At 33.2% G+C, this 21,647-nt stretch overlaps 1 long non-coding RNA gene across 1 annotated transcript; it reads left to right on the top strand.

The window, feature by feature from the left end:
- Nucleotides 1–14,726: 14,726 nt before the first annotated feature.
- LOC107860885 lies at nt 14,727–19,451 on the top strand. The gene is made up of 4 exons (XR_001671636.2): nt 14,727–14,809; nt 16,432–16,648; nt 19,239–19,294; nt 19,382–19,451. It is a non-coding gene; the product is annotated as an uncharacterized LOC107860885 (long non-coding RNA).
- The last annotated feature ends 2,196 nt before the right edge of the window (nt 19,452–21,647 follow it).

Below are 21,647 nucleotides of genomic sequence, written 5' to 3'. Positions count from 1 at the left end.
TCCAAAAGATTTCTAAATATAAAGCTTCCATAATCAGGATCTCAACTTGTAAAAATCATGTGGTATGCATTGTCGTGCCTTATTTTTCTCGTGAAAAGCAAAATTTGATGTAACAACTCTTTTTGAGATTATTTAAATAGTGAAAAGTCGTCATCTAACAAATTAAGGTACGTTAGAGCATCATTCTAGATTAATTACGAACCAGTTAATTTTTCTACATCACCAGAAATCAGGTAAGATTTCAAATTACCTTAAAAAAAGGTGTTAGGTACCTTTCGAAATTCACAAATGTGGTTTCCGATCGAATTCGTATTTTACGTGAAAATTCTACGTGATAAACAAAGGTCACTTATTTTATAAACTTAATATTGCTAAGTAATAACGTAATAAATGAACAAGACATACAACTTGGTTATATTTAAATTACAAATTAAGTGACAAAACGAACAAAAAGATATACGTTAAATAAGCAAGAAGACAGAAGTGACACAATTTATATAGCAAGATTTATTAAATAAGCAAACGTAAACTACCCCAAACAATTAAAACAATCAAAGTAAATAAATGAATTCAAAGATTGGACAAAAATTTATTATTCAGATCAGCACCCAGCTTATTAATGAGAGACAATATCGTATGTCGCATTATCGTATTATGCTCGAGATAACTTGCATCATTTTTAAAAGTCTACCCACCCCCACCTAATTTGATTATTAGACTTAAAAAGGTTCTAAGAATGACAAAAACTAGCTTGTCCTACAATGTCTATGCGTCCCAACTTAATATCTAAGAGGCATTGGACTTTTTCTATTTGAATTTAGGGTCTAGACAAACAAAACTAGACTTCCTAATTAAACTCAAAGTTCGTACCAATCAAAACACACTGGACAAATACGTAGCACATAATGATTTCAAACAAGCCTCTTAATTAGTTAAGGATGAATTAGGTGATTAGCATGCCAAAACAAACAATTATTCATTTATATGATTAAACTTATAGGCATGATACCTACGTGATAAATTTTTGGCAATTAGGATAAGAGAAAATTATCAATTCACTCTGAAAAAATACGTTGAAAATTTGTTAAATTAGAAGGCATGTCGAGAGTCAAGTAAGCATGTTAAAATAATTAAACACGTTGTAAATTAGTAAAAGCTCTAGGGATTAATTTTAGAATACTAGAAAATATATTTAAATACTAAAAATAATTAACATGCTGTAGTTTTCGATTTTGATTGCTAAAAATATATATTACTTCTGAAAATTAACAAAAATATTGCTGGAAAGTTATAAACATGCTGAACATTCGTTTTATTATGCAAAATATATGCTGGAAATTCATTTTAATATGCTGAAAATTCATTCTAATATGCTGAAAAATCATTTTAATATTCTGAAAAAGTGATTTTTATTGCTGAAAAATTATTTAATAAACTGAAATAGATTTTTTCTTATTTGCTGAAAATTATTTTTAAGTATTGAAACTGATTCTTATATTGCTGAAAATAGGCATGCGCCGAACATTAAAACTAACTACGATATTCAAAAATTAAACGTACATATTGAAATTAATTTTAGACCAAAAGTTAATTAGTAATCCTAAAAACATGATTTTTAAGTGACTGCATAAGTTAATTACTGATCCTAAATTATTTTGCCCAAATAATTCACATAATCACATAATTCCCCATCCCATAAGCAGTCTCCATAATTTTCACTTTGTATCAATGTTTGTAGAATAGATTATTACAGGCTCGAATGAATAAAAGAAAGAATAAAAGTTAGGCAACCTAAAACCATTGGCAACTCTTCATATCCCTGAAGTAAAATCACACTCTAAGATAAACCTGCCAAGATAAATGTAGATACTAAAATATGTGAAGTACAAGAATAAGTGTAGTAGCTCATTTTGAGAATACATAAAACATAGCAAGGATATCATATGCATAAGAATTTGAAATGCAATTAAAATAATACTTAAAATTACACAAGACTAACACGTAAGTATTGAATGCGTAGTTTAAAAAACTAACCCGTTTAACAATGATGAATAATAACTATAAACTTTAGAGAGAGCACAATAGAAGATCAAAAAGCAAGAAAAATTTAAAGTTTATCCTTTTGAAGCAATAACAAAATCAGAATAAAAATATATATTTTTAGAGAGAATAGATACTTAAAGTTTTCTTTCTCATGTATAAAGAGTAATAGAAAATGATATAAAAATGAATACAAAAAGAAGAAAAGTCTTGTTTATATAGACATATAGTAGTATATGAATTAAAGGGAGGGGAATATTAAGGAAAATCAATTAGGAGAATTAATGAAGAAAAAATTTCAAAAATCAATTAAAGAAATCTTTTTCTTTAAAAGATATCCTTAAAAGATAACTGAATCAATTTAGGATAATAAAAATCAAGTTTACCATAAATATGTAACTAAAAATAATTAAATATTTTTAAATTAAATATAGACAAATTATAGAAAAGTCCTCAACTGATTAAAATTTACCAAAAATATACAAGTAATAAAGTTATCACTCTATTTCAAATCAAACTACACTCAAATTAGTCACTCATAATTTTCAATTAGGTGTAAAAGTGAGTCAAGCTTATCATAAAAAATAGGAAAGAATCAATTATTGCCTGCTAAGGTAAATCATTGATGATACAAAAATTTATCAAGTAAAACCAATATTAAATTGTTACATAATTTTAAAGTCAATAAGATGAGGAGAAAAATTTAAATTATCACATTTAACACAATATGTATCAATCCCAAAATAAAATTAACTAAGCTAAGTCACTGTTGTCACACCCTTTTTTTTTTATCAAAAAGATATTTTAAGTATGAAAAGGGTTTTATTATTAAAAGTGACAAAAAGGATAAAAATGTATTTCGAAAAGGATTTTAAAACTTGAATTCAGAGTCGCCATATGGCATAGATTTGGTATGCCAAGTTACCTTTGGAAATTCTTTTTAAAATCAATTTGACTCTCAAAAACTGATCCGCAAACAGAGATTTCGGTTATAAAATTTTGTTGATCGAGTGGAAGGTGTTAGGCACACCTCGATCATGTGGTTCTAGCACGGTCGCTTCTTGACTTATATCAAATAATCTGATTCTATGAAGTGAATAAACCACATAAAACACACAAAATGAACAAAACAAACAAACGACACAAAATAATTCTGAAAAATAGTGTCCAGTCCAATTATTATAGTTCGAAATAAAAAAAATACTAAAATAAACCTACACTAACCTATACTAACCCTGAACTATGCTCTACGTGATGCCTCGGGCCTTTATCACGAGCGTCCCTCGCATAAAAAATGCTTCGGGATATTTCCTGATGAATAAATACAAATGGCCTCGAGGCATTCCCCGGATAAATAAATATATTTTTTTAATGAGAGAAAGCCAAAATAATTCAACAAATATTTCAAACATTCAACAATCCACAATTTCTAAACTTGTCTGCCCTTATCGTTTGCCTATCCATTTGACGGTCTAACACATGTGTAAGGCCCCGCAAAATTTCTAAGATTAATTCAGTCCTTTAAGCTTCTCAAGGGGTCCCAAACTTTAGCTAAGTTCTCAGACTTAGCTTATTTTTGGCCTTCAAAAGTTGGCAATCTCATTTTTCCACCTTAATGTCCTTTAATGGTCTGTATGTTTGTTAATTCATGACAGAGAGGTCAATAGGTATTTTCGGATGAGTTTTGAATTTTTTGGACCTTGATTAGACCACATTTGGTTTTCCAAAATAGTGGAGCAACGTGATCTTGGCGCACCGCGTTGCCCATCGCGTTGGTTAACATTGTTGCAGGGACTGCCAATAAAACTACTGAGGCTTAGCGCGATCATGGCGCAATACGTCGGGTATCGCGTCGATGCTCAATTTTCAGTCATTAAATGTCTGCATTTTTAAGGGCAAAATAGTCAATTTTTCACTCCTATATAAACCCAATAACACGTAATTCATCTATTTTCACCCAAAATATGCTAGTTTCTCTCAATTTTCCTCAAGAACAAGTTTAGAGTTTTCAATTGGGGATTCAAATTCAAGAAAATTCCATCATCAAACTTCATAAAATCAAAAACTAAGGTATGCATAGTGTTCATTCATGGATTCCTTCCATCCATGAAGTTCAAGAATTAAGTTTTAAATCATTTATTATGAATATTTTGTTGTGGGCTGATTATGTTCATGAGATTATGATGATGTGATTCCCAAGCTGGAATCTTTATATGTTGTTCATGAAACTATGTTAATGTGTGGCTTGAATCTATAAGTTTAGTCGATTCATGGAGTTTTGAAGTGATACTTTGATGATTATGCCTATGCCTTAAGTTGTGCATGCAAGGTGTTTGATAAAATGCCTAAGGGACTAGAAATCATGCATCATAGCTCAATTGTGACCCAAATGATAAGTGCATGCTTTACCCTTATGATCACAATGACTTCTATGATATTGTTGTGCATTATAAATGTTTTATAAAATGCTCATGAGACTAGTTGATGAAATTATGACATGTTTATATGCTTTCCCATTCATGTATAAGATTATGATAACCATGTACTTCATGAAATCCCCAACTTATTGTATTATGAATTTTTTATGTTAGTCATGTATTCAAGAATTCATGCCTTGTTAGTTTCTTTCTATCGAGTCTTGCGGGTACTTGTACCCAATAATTTAGCTGTGTGCCTAAAGCCAGTGTCATGTTTTCACGATATCCTCAGTGAAGCTAGGTTCAGTAGAATTCAATCAGTCATGTGACTCAGGAAAACTCAGTAATCTCAGTAGTGTTCCATTAGTCAACGCAACTCAATGAACTCAGTCTAGTTCAATTTAGTTAATCATGTTCACTGTCTATTCAGATGGGAGCAGGATTCAGCACCAAGTAAGCTCAAGGATGGGAACTCACCTATTATTAGAGAGTGTGATTCTTAGAAGCAATCCTTACACTCCAGAACTACGTAGCTACCGTAGGTTGAGAAATCAAACCTGCTAGATGAGGGTAGATGAGGTGGATTAACCTGTTATATGAGGGTCCCACCATTCTCCTTAGAGTACCTGTTAGATGAGGGATCACTCACAGCTTGTCCTTACCAGTGGCACAGTATTAACACCCTTCTAATTGGGGTTACAGATTGGATCCCAACTCAGCTGTAATGGCTTATTAGGGGTATGTCGGTTAAATGACTATTTCCCACAGTTGTAGTCTCAGTATCAGTCTTAGTAATAGAACTCAAATAGTTCTACAGAATTCAGGATTGTCAGCTACAGTCAATTCAGTACAGTATGGAACCCAGCTAGTTTCATCAGAACCTAGACTGTCAGACATAGTCGCTCAGTATTAGTTATATCAATTACCAGTAACTCATGTTATCATTAGTCAGTATCATCACAAATTCAGTTACAATCACTCATTCATACATGTATTCTTACGTTCGTGTTATACAGTCAGTTAGCATTATTCATGCGTATGAACCCTTTCATTCAGCCTACCTCACTTGCATATCGGTACATTCAATAGTACTGACGCATTTGTGCTATGTTGTTCTATACCATAGCTTTAGAAGTACGAGCTCCAGAGCATCAACAGCATTCCAGTCTCAGTAGTCAGAGTCATCAGTGAGTCCTCATCCATTGAGGACATGATCATTACTTTATTTCTTCATTACTTAGTTTATTTAAGTAGTTGGAGTTAGTTGGGGATATGTCCTATCAACTCCTTACTCAGACAATTCAGTTTTAAAGGTTTTTCATACCACAGTATGTTCAGACAGTTTTGTTTCAGTTTGTTTTGATATTGATATACCGTACTTTCAGATGTAATGTTTTATTAGTTTTGAACTTTATGGTCTTCCAGCCTTTATTTCCACATTTATACAATATATTATGCAGATCTCAGGTCCAGATATCTGTCATGGGTTAGCTTATGGCCCTTCGGGGTTATGAGCACCATATAGCATTTTGGGTACTAGATTTAGGGCGTTACAACATGATACCATCGAGTTTGAGAAAATTAATATTCATTTCAAATCGACTCAATCCATGAAGCAATTAGAGCCAATATTCATTTTTATCACTTTTCAATCCCCACACAAACTTTATCCTTAATCAATGATTAACTTAATCCACAACCATCCATTCGAATCTTTAAAAATCTGAATCCAACATCAATCAACATTCATGCTTCAAATCTTCAAAAATCTAAATGAAACATCAACCAACATTCATGATTCAAACATCATAAAATTACATAAAATAAACTTCACGTAACATGAATTCATCACACAACGTGTTCAAAACTTAAAATTAATCGAGAATGAGATGAGAAATGAACCTTAACATCGCTTTCAATTAAAATTGTTCCTTCCGACTAAAATCGAGATTAAATTCTCAGACCAAACCTCAATGCAATAAACCTAACCTCGATATAGGTTTAGCCTTCACTGTTTCTTTTCGCTAACCCAAATAGAATTCACGAAACCAAGAGACTTGTACTCAATTTCTAATGGAATCTCACCAGAATAAACTCAAACAATCAACTTTTGGGTTGTTTGATCACCGATTTTTATTATTTTCAATGGTGACTCGATCAGAAAGGACCTGGTGATGTTTTTAAGTGGATTTCAGGAGTTGGTTCACTATTTTTCACTTTGCTGGAGTCTTTTGAGATCGATGGTGGCAAAAATTGAAGAAAAATAGGTCAGGTTTGCACGACTATAGCATTTTCCGATGAGAACTCACCGAAAAAGTCAGTTTCATCTCTTTTCTGTCCCTCTCCTGCCTTTTCTTTCCTTTCTCACTCGAATATGGCTTGAACTCTCTCTATTCTCTTGTCTGTCCCAATTTTCTCTCCATTCAACTCTATTCGGCCATTCTCTTTCTTTTTAAAAATTTTTTTACTTTCTCTCGTGTTTCTTTCTATTTTCGATCTCCTCTTCCTCACGGAGCTCTCTTTTCTAATTGCTTCAATCTCTCTCTTATTGTTTTCTATGTGTGTGATATCATGTATGCAAAGTTCTCTTTTTTCTGATAGGGTATGTGTGTGTGAGAGTTGGGTGTTTTTTTTCTAATGAGGTGCATGTGAGATAGTGTGAATATAACTCCTACTATTGTGTGTGTCCTTGTGTGTATATATGAGAGTCGGCAGTGTGTATGTGTTGTTGTCTATCGTGTATTATGGGTGTCAATTCTGTTAAGAGGAAAAAGGAGGGAAAACCTAAGTGGTTAGGGGAGGGGGTCTAGGGGTATAAAGGGTAGAGGTTAGGTAAGGTAGGAGGGTGAGTGGTTAAGATAATGTGAGGTGGTTAAATTTGATTGGTTGGGGTGTTAATTTTTTGGGAATTTTGTTATTTTTTTAATTTTGTGGAGGGATAATCACACGAGGAGAGGTACATGGTATAATGAGGGTAAATAGATAAATTGGACTTTCGAGAGGAGCAAAATTACATGTCTACATCATTCCCCTCTTTGGGAGTAAACACAAAGTTTTTTCAGACAAAAAAATAGGCAATGAGACAGAATTTTTCTCCGACCATTATTCAAAAGAAAGAAAAAGAAGGACAGACGCAACCGAGTCTTTATTTTGGAAATCCTACCCATCCCAAGTTATATGGGGATCAAGTCACATGTGGTTCAAGGATTGAAAAGGAGGAACTATACCAATTTGGAGAGTCGAGTGATGCCCTGTCGAGGTTCTGGTCCGCGGCTCTGTCATTACATCAAAAATGAAAATTACAAGTTAAAAAAGTTAACTAAAATTACAAAAGTGTTATCTATGCAACTTCTCTGGACTCTTGAATTGAGTTTCTGATGCTTTCAAAATTGAGAAAAGATCTGATCTTCTTTGGGTTGAACTTGAGAATAAATTATTTTTCCATACAAAATTTAATGTTGGAGATGAACTCAACAATTGATCATGCTCAGTTGGTGGTACTTCTAAATTTGAACTTGAATTTAAAAATCATCACCCTATTCTCTAGGTGGGATCCTGACTTACAATTTTTACCCTGCTGCTTGGCCTTATAATTTCTTCACCCCGTTATCCAGGCGAGCTCCCGACTTGCAATTTCATCACCCTATTTTTCAGGAGGGCTCCCGACTTTTAATTTTATCACCCTATTCTCCAGGAGAGCTACTGACTTGCAATTTTTACACTCTATTCTCCGGGCGAGCTCTTCACTTGCAATTTCATCATCCTGTTCTTCAGGCGGGCTCCTGACTTGCCATTTCATCACCCTGTTCTCCAAGCGGGATCCTTACTTTTTATTTTATCATCCTGTTCTTCAGGCGGGCTCCTGATTTTCAATTTCATTACCTTGTTCTTCAGGCGGGCTCCTAATTTTCAATTTTATCACCCTGTTCTCCAGGAGGGCTTTTATTTTGCAATTTCCTTACTCTGTTATCTGGACGAGCTTCCGACTTATGATTTCATCACCCTGTTCTTCAGGTGGGCTCCTTACTTGCCATTTTATCACCCTATTCTCTAGGTGAGCTCCTGACTTGATATTTCATTACCCTGTTCTTCAGGTGGGCTCCTGACTTTTAATTTCATCACCCTGTTCTTTAGGCAGACTCTTAACTTTTAATTTTATCACCCTGTTCTCCAAGCGGACTCCTGACTTGCAATTTCATCACTCCGTTCTCCAGGTGAGCTCCCGACTTGTAATTTCCTCACTTTGTTCTCTGGGCGAGCTCCCGACTTGCAATTTCATTGCACTATTCTTCAGGCGGGCTCCTGACTTGTCATTTCATCACCCTGTTCTCCAGGTGGGATCCTAACTTGCCATTTCATCACCCTATTCTTCAGGCGGGCTCCTGACTTTCAATTTCATCACCTTGTTTTTCAATCAAGCTCTTACTTTCAAAATCAAAACTAGAACAAAAACTATCTCACACAAAGATTATGATAAAGAAAGATTCCATTTTTTAGAAAAATAAAGTCTTATTTTCTAGGAAGGTCCTAAAGTAAAGTTCCAAATAACAGGAATGAAATTTTTTTTTGCCCCAGCTTATCATCAAAAGCTTTTGCGAGTGTCAAACCCAATCACAACTTCTTGCAACAGTGTATAATACAAAGATGAATCAAGATTCTGAAAAACCAATGCACCTTTTGAGGGTAAAATTGAATGACTAAGACCAATAATTCCCTCTCTTAAGAGTGAGAGTGAATGGTTCTTACTAAAAGTGTATCTTTTAGAATTAACGGTTCAATTTAGAAAGTGCAACTCCTAGCCATGAGACATGAAATACCCAAATTAGAGAATGTGTCTTTTAAGGGTATGAGATGATGAGTTTTACCATAATTATGATTACCAAAGCTGTACAGTAACACTGCTCTTGTATTTATAGAAACGAGGAATTGTTTCTTTGGATATTTGCACTTTGAAGCCTTTTATTAGAAGTTAGCAATTGTTCCTGTATCATACAAAGAAAGCTTGTGAGTTTAAAACATGGTGGTTGGCTTGCAGCTTTGGCTTTCGAGAAGATTTCGCTTACACTTGTCTTGATACACCATTGGCCCAAACTTAGATCATTAAAAGTGATTCAGAATTAAGAACAATATCTCCATTTTGCTATGTCTCTCTAATAAATCCTTCGACCCTCGGTATTTCCTTGATTTCCCAAACTAGCTTTCTGATAAAACTTTTTGCTTGTCTTGTTTCAACTTACAATCATATTTCTTTCATATGCTGGCCTTCAGTCATGCTTTGTGCAATTGAAAAAGTTGATAGAAAGTTTTGAAATCCTTTTCCACTTGCTTTGACATGGACTTGACTCAAAGACATGAGAAAAATAATTATTGTTCGAACGACGGACTCAAAAGGATAAAAATTGAAATATAGAGAAGAAAGAAAAGACAATGTTTGTCCCTTTTTGAAAATAAAGAAAAGAAAAGTTAATCTGAAAATGACAATCAGTTCTAATTACTATGCCACGAATTTTTGGATTAAGCTTCTTGATCTTTCCTTTCAAACTTTCCACCAATTGTTGTTGAGTTAATGACCCTGAAACTAAGTTATTTCCTTAAGTTAATTGCACTTATAGACTTCATTCACTAGTGATGCCTTGAAGGGTTTTCGCCAACAAGCCTCTCTCATTTTCTTTCTCTCAACTCACTATTGACCTATGGTGTCCGTAAAGGTTTTCACCAATGAGACTCTCTTATTTTTATTTCTCTCAACTCAGAATTATCTTACGATGATCGTAAGGGTTTTTACCGATAAGACTCTCATTGTTTTTATTGCTCTTAACTCAGTATCGTCTTACGATGTCCGTGAGGATTTTCACTAATAAGACTCTCTTATTTTTATCTCTCTTAACTTACCTTCGCCTTACGGTTCCCGTGAGGGTTTTCACCGATAAGACTCTCCTTTTTTTGTCTTTCCTGATTCCTTATGCTGAGAAAGACAAGTGGTACCCAAATGTGTCATCATATCCATTACATGCTTAGCCTTAACATTCTCAAAGATTGATCTGAAGGTCTTTCTTTAGTTGTAACTTGACTTTTGGATAGGGTTAGAAAGAAAGGATGGTATGAGGCCCAAACGACACTTAAACGTGGAGTGGGACTTATAACTTTTGGAATCGACTCAAACAACAAAGATTAACTTATGCCTTGGTTTCTTTTGACTGGATAATCCTAAATTGTTTATTTGGTTGGACCGAGTCCAGAGTAGGGCAGCTTACGTATCTTATCCCAGAGAGAGGAGAATCATGTCACACGTAGTTCTGATAACTTATTTTGCTTGATTCTGATTTCTTTTTTTCATTGACTCGTTTCTCTTGGGGACTTTCCTGATTCTATTTTTCTTGACATTCTTTTTTTTGGACATTTTTTTCTTATTTTTTGAAACTTTTCTGACTCTATTCTTTTGCTCGATATTTTTATTTTGAGCATTGTTGACTCTATCTTGATTCCAAAACAGGGGTATGGAAAAAATAACACTAAAGCTCAAATGGGGTAACAAAGGATGACACAATGTTTATATAGTTGAATGATACGCCTTCGTTATATCGATCCTTGAAAAAACAAGTACACATCATGCAATATGAAGTGAAAGATGAAGATTATATGTGACACTTTAACAAGACTAACTTAACTAAGCATGTGTGACACTTTTTCTTCTACATTTGTCAAACATATTACTCCATCTTTGTTGTACATCCCTCACATTGAATGACCTACTTTCGTGGAGCTGATTATCTTCATGTTTCTCTAATATAGGTATCGCACATCCACTATTTAACCTAATTGAGATATGATTTTCAATTGATGACCAAGTTATTCTTGTGATTCTCAAAATAATTGCCTTAATTTTGAAAGAAGGCATCAACGTGGTCACCAAATGTCTCAACACTCTACCAATTTCTCAGATGCTTTTTTTTTCTAACTTTAGCCCTCTGATTTATGTTTCATGATTAAACTAAATTTTAAGATCTGCCTGAAAATTCTGCAGACATATCATAATACTAGAATCAACATAAAATGTATTGTGTAAAGAAGACAAATAAACAACTGAAAACAAGATAAAACAACAAGGGACACCATATTTCAATGAAAAGAAAAATAGAAGGGTTAAACAAAAATGACAAAGAAACAAAACAAGATAGATTTCAAACTACAACCCTGAAATAATTCATAAAACAGAAAGAAAAACAAAAAAAATTACGACAATCCTTCCTGATAAGAAGAGAAGTGACTTCCTAATTGTTAAGTTTGATATCTTAGTCACTGATTTGCACATCACCATGACTAGAGCTTTCACCACTGTCAATGTTTTACACCATAATCAATTTATCTTTCTCTTTTCAAAGAACAACAATCTTCAATATTGTGACCCTGAACATCAAAATAGTCTGCACATCATACATTAGGATAAAAATTTCTTGAATGTGGGTCAGGAGTATATCCAAGGACAGAAGTGATCATGCCCCATTGTACTAATCTCTGGAACAAATTAGTATATGATTCTCTAATTAGCGTTAAAATATCCCTATGCTTCTGTTTTTTTCATTGTTTAACTTGGATCGAACATTGGGCCTAGAAGGGCTTTGATATATTTGTGGAGTTGGAGGATGACTCTGAGGCATTGATGCCCTCCATTATGAGTAAGAAGAGAGTTGAACATATGGTTGTGCGTTATATACTAGATAAGGAGGTGGGAAATAGAGTATAATGGATTTTGGGAGTGATTATATAGATCTTGGGTATGAACTTGTGCTTGAGACTAAGGGTAACGACGATGTGGTTTTCTTGGACGTGCTCGTTGTCCAACTACAATAGCAGTTGTATCTTTCTCCATCTTCTTCCCTCCAGTTTCCCTTAGTTGATTGCAATATCATCCCAAATATTTTACGGAATCCTCATGTCCATCATGCTCCTCAAATTTCAATATCTCAAGGCTTGGAGGAAGGTTAACACTTGAAGACATGCCACAGTTTTTATATATAAAATATCTTCTTTATCTGCCAGTCCTAGGGAACTTTTCATAACATTTTCTGCACTCTTCATTTTTTCAACCATTTTCTCTGGCTCTTCTAGCACGCTAGGCTTCTTGTTAAGAAATTTTAGTGGTCCAGTTAACTTAAAAGTAGGCTCGGGATTATAGTAATAACCATCAAGAGTATTGAACATAGGTCCACTAGCAGTATGGGAAAGCATAACTATTGGGCCGATAGCAAATGTGGAAGCCTGAGTAGAGGATTGAGCAAAAAATTCACTGATGACATGTCGTGTTGTGAATATAGTAGGCTTATACTGAGGAGCTAGAGAAAACGTAGTGGAAGTATTGGGTGCAATTGATGTGGAATAAATTTTGAGACAGATTGCGGTGCATCAACAACAATAAAAAATCGACTTTGTGATTCTGGTGGAAAACTCAAGGTATTTGCAGGATCAATAGCGAGAAATGGGAAGGGGGGGAGGAAGGCAACCCACTAACCCAAGCTCAGTGCATTTCCGTAATTTGTTTCCTTAGTCTCTTAATCTCTTGCCTTAAACTCACATTTTACTGACTCTTTGTTTGATCCATGATGTCACTCTCTATATCCTTGTTGGACACAACTAACCCTTCCTTGAATTTTATGTGATGTAGAAGACCAGCTACAATATCACAATGCCACAAACCAACCACCTTAAACTAACTGAACAAGAGATAACAAACGTATTAGAGTTCACCACTTTCTAAAAAAAATTTATTTATTTACTTTTCTTTGAAAAAGATCACCGAACCCAAGAAAGGCGACCTACGTATCTCACTCTCAAAAGAGGAGAATCAGGTGTGTGTAGTTTGTAAAATTTTGGCACAACATGGCCTAGCAAACTCTTTCTTTTTCTTTTTTTTTTTTGAAACTTTGAGAAGAAAAGAAAATAACAATTGTCAAAAGAATTTACGAATTTTTTCATCTTTAAACTCCATATACAAAATGAAACCTATTATTAACAAAGAAAAATCTTTTTGGTTTTTGATTTTGAATTTCATAAGAAAATGAAACTTGAAACTATGAAAGGAAAATCTTTTTGTAGTTTTCTTTAAAGATGTATATGAAACACCTACTCTAAATGAAGAGAAGAAAATATTTTTGACTTTTTTAAATAAGATCACCAAACCCACGAAGGGCTGCCTACGTATGTCACTCCCCAAAGAGGAGAATCAGATGTGCGTAGTTTGTCCAAATTAGAAAATTAGAGATTAAATACCCAACTAAATCCTGACTTGAGAGATACGACCACAAACAAACGAGGAAAATGTCAATAAAATCTTTTTTGTGTTTTCAATTTGATACTTCATATAAAACTGACACCAACAACTATAAAAGAAAAATCTTTTTGATATTTTCGTTATATAAAATGTACAAAATTTCTACTATATTTTTTTGAATTATTCTTTTATAAAAAGCTATTATTGAAAAAAAATCCTTTTTGAAAATTTTTAATTATGAATTCTTGCTAAAGAGGATAAAAGAAAAAATATTTTTGATGTTATTTTTTGAGAAAATGAGTGCAAAAGGTAAAAAATATTTTTGAATTTTTTGATTGTGAAAAACAAAACCATAAAGAACTTTTAAAAAAATTGGACTCACTTTTTCTTTTTTTTTCCTTTTTTTTTCCTTTTTTGTTTCAACCTTTCCTTGCCTACACACTTTTCTTTAATTCTAGCATATGTTTTTTCCCAAATCAGTTCGTTAAATGACCCCATTACCCTCAAAGGTGCAACAATTAGCACGTAGGGATGCTTTAGGGGTACTACAAAGGACCAAGTGGGTTCCACTAGGTCTCAATATGATGCAGATAAGCATGACCTAAAGGCTTACCTACGTTGGGGTCCACTAACAAAGTTGTTCGGGGAGCGTATGATCGATGGTGGTTGCGATAGCACTACAAGAAAAAATTTTATTTAAGACCAACATTTAAGGACAATTTAATAATTTCATCTCAAAAAATATATATATTGGGATGAAATTTTGTTTCCATCACTATTGTTTTATTTTATTGCGAAGGTATTAAATCTGGTCTCTAAAGAACTTAGTCGCTGGTCCCAAATTATAATTGACGGTCTTGAGTGGGGAAAGTGTTGCTAAATTGAAAACTAAAATATTAAAAACAATTAAAACATTTTTTTAATAAGAAAATTAGGCGTCACTACTGAAGTAAAAATTCTAAAAAGTACAAAAAATATGTTTCTTCCAAACATAGCTCATCACAAGTCTGGAGTTTCTTCTTCATTTGGTATATTGCAGCTCTACCTAATCTTTATTTACATCTCCCTCGAACATGAATTTCAGGTATGTCTGCTCTTTGGATAAAATTTCTTTTTTTTGTTGTGTTTTTGTGATGTTGTACCACGATTGTTTAGCGAAATGGTGTCCTACAAATTTACCCAATTATTTTTTTTGCAATTAGTGCTTCATTCATACACTTCAGTAGACATGTACACTCGCAATGATACCCACATGGGTAATTCCTTGATGTTGCTCCTTCTATTTTTGGAATGATCCTTAAATTTCTCTTTTTCACCCATTTGGGCATTTTCTTGTCTTGGAAAAGTGTTGGTTGTCATATCTGTGTATACATACAACTTTTAGGTATACTCTAGATAAAGTTAAGAAGATTAGGATTTTTCACAATTGTAATCGATAACCCATCCCTGGAATTGACTTATTGATATTGAGTTATCAAATTAACAATTGGTGAATAGATTAAATTTTATCAGTTTAAGAACAAATTACTCAATTTTCTTATCAGGTGAATCGTTATTCCATTAACAACTATTATATGTATATCTTTACCTCTAGGTATATAAGTTATTACTGTATAACCATAAGCAAGCCCCTTCTTTTTTTGTTTGGATTATTCAAGAATTACCTATTTATTTCGTAACACTGAAAGTAATGAAGTTCAATTTTTGTTGGAAATTTACGTGGACATTTTATGTAGCACATGGGTGTAGAGTGGGAAGAAAAAGGGAAGGGTGTTGATTTGAAAACACACATACAAAAAAGAAACAGGAGTGTACAAGGTTTATGACTCTAAGAACAAGCATAGTTTGTTGCATAGGCCAAGCGTTCCTAATAAGTGCCACTCTAGGATTGAATAAATGTTAAAAGTTCTTGTAGAAAATGCTTAAATGCTGAATAACTGGGCAGGCTAATGATGAATTGGGTATGGAACCATGAATATGTTCAGTACAGTATTGGTTCTACAAATCTACTTGCATTTTCAGTATTGCTTACAAGTTTCAACTACCTAGCATCAAAGCATGCAATTGATCAACATTGTTGTGTTCATCTTTGTTTTCTTTTTCATATAAAGGTTTTGGTTGTTTTATCTTTGCAAATGTAGTTGTGCAAAAAAAAGGGAAGAAATTGTGATTTTAATGTTTTCGATGAAAGTTGAACTCTATATTATGATTTTAATTTTCACTGTGAGTTAGATCTAAGCCGATACACCGCTCAATAAATATCAGGTAATTTCTAACTCGATAATGAATTAGTCAATATATTATTGGTTTGCTAGCAGATTAGTATATTAGAAAATTAATAAATTATAAGCCGAACTGTTAAGCATATTTATCTACCCGATCTGTCCAATAATCAGCCCTAGGAGTAATCGAAGAGAATAAGAAAACAATTCAAACCTGTGCAACTTATTAATGTTTTAAGACCCTTTTCCGATGATTGTCACTTGACATTTAGCTTTTTTTATCCCAACATTAAAGCTATAGCTTGATGACTTGAGATATCTATGTTTTCCAGGTAAAGATAAAGGGGTTAAGTAATTCAATTCAATTTGCATTTGTTCATAAATTAGTAAGTTTGATTAAATGATTCACATTCCTTGCAACCTTTGTAGTGTTCAAGATTACAATAAACTACCCCTAATTACTTTCTATAAATCTGATTGCTAGGATGAAGATGAGGAAGGAATAGCCAAGTATACGCTCAGCTTGAGAGAAAACAAATGCTTGAGTGAGGAGAACAAATCCTTGAATGATAGCTTGTCTACCTGAGAAGATGAAATAAAAGGAATATGGAAAATAAAAGAGTTCTTGCTATTCATCAGATGTTGCGTCTACGACATCACCCGTTTCAATTGAATGATCTCCGATTTTGTCTACAGACCAAGTTAGATATTCCACTCTCTTCTAATTTTTCATTACTTCCAGCTCGATAATTTCTTAACACCATTAATGCAAGATTCAACCTTCACCATTAAAGCAATTACAATTGATTATTCTTTACGATAGCTTTTAATGCCTCATTTCAGTTTGTTATATACATTAACATATGTATCTAGAAACAATATGTATGGTAAGTTTAGTATCTAAAAACAATATTTGTGGAAAGTTCATTCTCTTTGACCATTGTTAAATTAGCCCTGAATGTCTTTATCGTATTCTAGTATATTCTTTTTTTGAAAAGTAATAACCAATTCTCCTACTGTATCCAGAAATTTACACATTTAATATACTTCTTATGCTTTATATTGCATGATGCAATCCCAGTGTTTGTGTGCTCTACTTTATTGACTATGGATTAGTCGAGAATCTTGCAAATTGACATTAATATGACAGTTATTCAAAGAAAAACATGTATGTTGTGGGTGTGATTGAAACAACTATTGAATTTGGTAACTTGGGAGTAGCCAATTGAATACGATAGATGTCAAAATCCCTCCACTTTCCATGAAAAAATATGGAATGTCGTAAACTGAATTGCACTCATGTATCAAAATCACTAAAGGTAATTACGTCTTCAATGTAAGACATATTTGAACTACATTTTCTGAGAGTAACATAGTGAAATTTAATTTAATTCAGTGTTTTTCACATGCATTTTTGTTGTGAGATGGTTTTTTTTTGTTTCCAAGTTTTGTAGTAATTCATAGTTGGCAAGAAACACGACTAAACCGTTTTGTTTCTGATAAGCAAATAGTTTGATGTCTTATATGTTATTGATAACATATAAAATTGATAGTTGAAATAGTTCACATCATGATAAGCTCATGCCAGGAACAAACATTTATGGGGTTGTTAGATTAGATTAGCCTCATTTAGTTGTATGATAATTCCTCAAGCTAGCTGACTTAGATTTTCTATTTAGATCTGTTTAAGCATTATCATCCCATTTCCTTTTTAAAAAATTAGTGAAAAAATATTTTTCTGTAGGTAAAATAATCGGATGGTCTCCATCACATATTTTTTTTTTGTATATTCTAAGAAACTAAGAATAACTAAAGAGAAAATAAATAAGATCTTCGAGCTTGTTGCAATTTATTTACTGTTTAGATCTTGTTGCCTTTATCTCTCTCTTTTCATTTAACTTTTACATGATATAGGTCTACATACTTTAACAAAGTACAAATAGCTAGAAGTTTTAGTTTTACCTCACAAATTTTCCTTGTTCCATCTATTGAGAAGATCCATCTTGCACATGAGAAGCAGGCTGAAAATCTAACCCCAAAAGAATTTGTATCTTTATAAGAATTGAAAACATTTTTGTTGAGCCACAATCCACACCATATAACAATTTTCTTATATGTAAATTCAGATATTTGATTATAGAAATTAGAAGATTAGGTACAATAATTTTGCTTTCCATTGTGGATCTGTATTAATGAAATTTCTTAGGCTTTGACTGTGTAATGTCCAATTTTCTCTGAAGCCTAGCTACAAACTAGACAATACTGGAACTAAAAACATCAAACAATTCACACCAGTAACCAATCTATCTTGTTCAGTAGCGTATCTTCTGTGTGCTTCAAGGCATAGTATTTATGCTATTTGCCCAAGCTGAGTTCACGACAGCTCTATCAATCTTACTATGAATTATTTTATTGGTCCATGCATACTTTCTTCTAATTGCTAATCAATCCAATGTTCACTAATAAGTCAGAGTAATCCCTTGTTTCAGCTTCAAATACAAGGCTTTAGTTAAATCTTTCTTTAGGTGGGTGAGAGTTAATTGCCAATGATTTAACTCAATCCCTCTAATATAGAGTTCTATGCATACCCATCCATCCAAATAACTGTTACCATAGTGAACAAATAATAGGATAGGTAAAAAAATGGTTGATGTCTTCTTAGTCATATCACAGAATAAATAGTTAGGGGGCACCTGTATATCAAACTTTCTCAGCTGATCCACCATAGCAACTTTTCTTTACACAGCTAACTACAAAATAAACTTGTGCCATGGATGTATATTTCAGTGCAAGGAAATGATCTTCTAGGATTTCTTTGGATGATGTGGAAGCAGGGTAATGTACATTTTCCTAATAGAAAATTTCTGGTTTACTATTACTTTCTACAACCTTTCCCAAAGGTTTCCCTATAAAGTTGGTGCTTTCAGGATTTACTTCCTTGCTTTAAAAATCTTCTGAATGACCTAAGTAGCATTTCTAGATAGCAGTAATTACCTTCTCTGCCTCCAACTTTGAAATTCTCCTATTAGTGAAAGAAGGCTTTACTTACAAGATCCAGTTTATTGTAGGATGCTTGCCAGTAGAGATGCAGAGTAACATTACTACGATAGAAAATGAAGAAAAACTAAAAACTATTTGGCCGTTGCCCATAAAATTAATAAAATAATGACCGTTATTAAGCTGAAAGGTAATAATCATGCTTACAACCTTCAGTTATATGGATAAGCACCCCTATTTCATGGTTAATGTATCCCAAAACTTTTCTAATTAAATTTTATTACATTATTGCAGCTTTCTTGATGCTACTATATAACACCTGACGGAGTTTAGATTTCTTTTGGAGCGAGGTATTTAATTATTGCTAGTGTAAAATTTACATATGTTATCATATCGATAGTTATTCACAGCCTCTTTTCAAAATTTTTTACTTACAGATCTTGAAGATTGAAGTTACAAGTCAAGATGCAAGTTTAGAAGATACACAAGCCCATTATATTATGCAAAACTTGATATATATATATATATATATATATCATAGTCTTGCTTATGATATTAGCTAAGCTTTTTTTGTTTAGGTGTTGAGCAAATAGTGAAAAGAATATCGATTATGGGATGTTATTTAAACTTATATGTATTATCATTTTGTATCCAGATTTTTAGCAGCAATTTGATATTTTTAAATGAGAATTACCTTTTGTGAAATTAAGCTTTAGGATCATTATTGTCAACTGAGACCATAAATATTGCTCGTCTTTAACACATATTCTAGGACCAAAATTGTTGCTCGTCTCTAAAAGATATTCTGGGACTAGAAATGTTTCTCTCCGTTAAATGATAATCTAAGAATAGAAAACTACTGGTCCTTAAAGGTAATCTAGGACCAGAAAGTTTCTAGTCTCTAAAAAGGTTTAGCGACAAAAAAAAAAGTATAAATCATTTATTATGACAGGATATGTGGTCCCTAAACGTTTTTAGCGACCAGTTTCCTTACCCTCTCTAAAAGCATTTAGCGACCAATATTTTGAACCCATCGCTATTGATATTTAGCGTCGAAGCCTATTACGACGGGTGGTGACCAGCTATTTCCCATCGTAAATGCTCTTTTGGGATCGAATTTTGACTTTTAGGGACCATACTTCCCTTCCTTAAAGGCCATTTTCTCGTAGTGTAGCTTTTCACCCACTCTATACAAGACGATGGCTCCCCTACCTAAAATAAAGGTGACTCAACTAGAGGTCGTGCACACAACATGTATTAGGAGACTTTTTGCGAAAGAAATGACTCGGGTTATGCAAATAATGATAAAAATAAAGCGGTAACACATAAGAGAAAACCTATAAATACATAGCACGTATGCACTCAACAATGATAAAACAATAACACAAAAGATAACACAAACAAGGCGTTTATACACCTATAGGGTCACACTAAGCCGATACAACTCAAAATAAAGCTCGAATTCTGAAAATCCCCAGCAGAGTCCCCAAAAATGTCACACCCCTTTTTTTTACCAAAAAGATATTTTAAGTTTGGAAAGGGTTTTATTATTAAAAGTGACAAAAGGGACAAAAATGTGTTTCGAAAAGGATTTTAAAACTTGAATTCATATTCGCCACTTGACATAGATTTGGTGTGCCAAGTCACCTTTGAAAATCCTTTTCAAAATCAATTTGACTCTCAAAAACTAATCCGCGAACAGAGATTTCGATTAAGGAATTCTATTGACTGAGGGGAAGGTGTTAGGCACCCCTCGGTCCCTTGATTCTAGCATAGTCTCTTCTTGACTTGTATCAGCTAATTTGACGTTATGAAGTGAATAAACCACATAAAAGACACAAAACAAACAAACCACACAAAACAAGTTCGAAAAATAGTGTCCAGCCCAATTATTAAAGTCCAAAACAAAAAATACTAAAATAAACTTACACTAACCTATACTAACCTTGAACTATGCTCTACCCGATGCCTTGTGTCTTCATCACGAACGTCCTTCATGTACAAGATACTTCGGGGAATTACTCGATGAATAAATATAAATGGCCTCGGGGCATTCCCCAGCTAAATATATTTTTTAAAATGTGAGAAAACCAAAACCATTCAACAAATATTTCAAACATTCAACAATCCACAATCTCCAAATTTGCCTACCGCCTATCGTTTGCCTATCTATTTGACGGCCTAAAACATGATACTATCGAGTTTGAGAAAATTAATATCCATTTCAAATCAACTCAATCAATGAACCAATCTGAGCCAATATTCATTTTTATCACTTTTCAATCCCCACACCAACTTTATCCTTAATCAATGATTAACTAAATCCATAACCATCCATTCAAATCTTTAAAAATCCAAATCTAACATCAACCAACATTCATGCTTCGAATCTTCAAAAATGCAAATCCAACATCAACCAACATTCATGATTCAAACATCACAAAATCACAGAAAACAAACTTTATGTAATAGGAATTCATCACACAACATATTCAAAACTTAAAATTAATCAAGAATGAGATGAGAAATGGACCTTAATGTCGCTTTCAATTAAAATTACTCCTTCTGACTAGAATTGCGATTGAATTCTTGGATCGAACCTCAATGTAATAAACCCAACCTCGGTATCGATTTAGCCTTCACTGTTTATTTTCGCTAACCCAACAGAATTCACAAAACCAAGAGACCCATACGCAATTTTTG

Source organism: Capsicum annuum, chromosome 2 (assembly GCF_002878395.1).
Source record: "Capsicum annuum cultivar UCD-10X-F1 chromosome 2, UCD10Xv1.1, whole genome shotgun sequence".
Taxonomy (NCBI): domain Eukaryota; kingdom Viridiplantae; phylum Streptophyta; class Magnoliopsida; order Solanales; family Solanaceae; genus Capsicum; species Capsicum annuum.
This window is presented reverse-complemented; position numbering and strand designations above follow the sequence as displayed.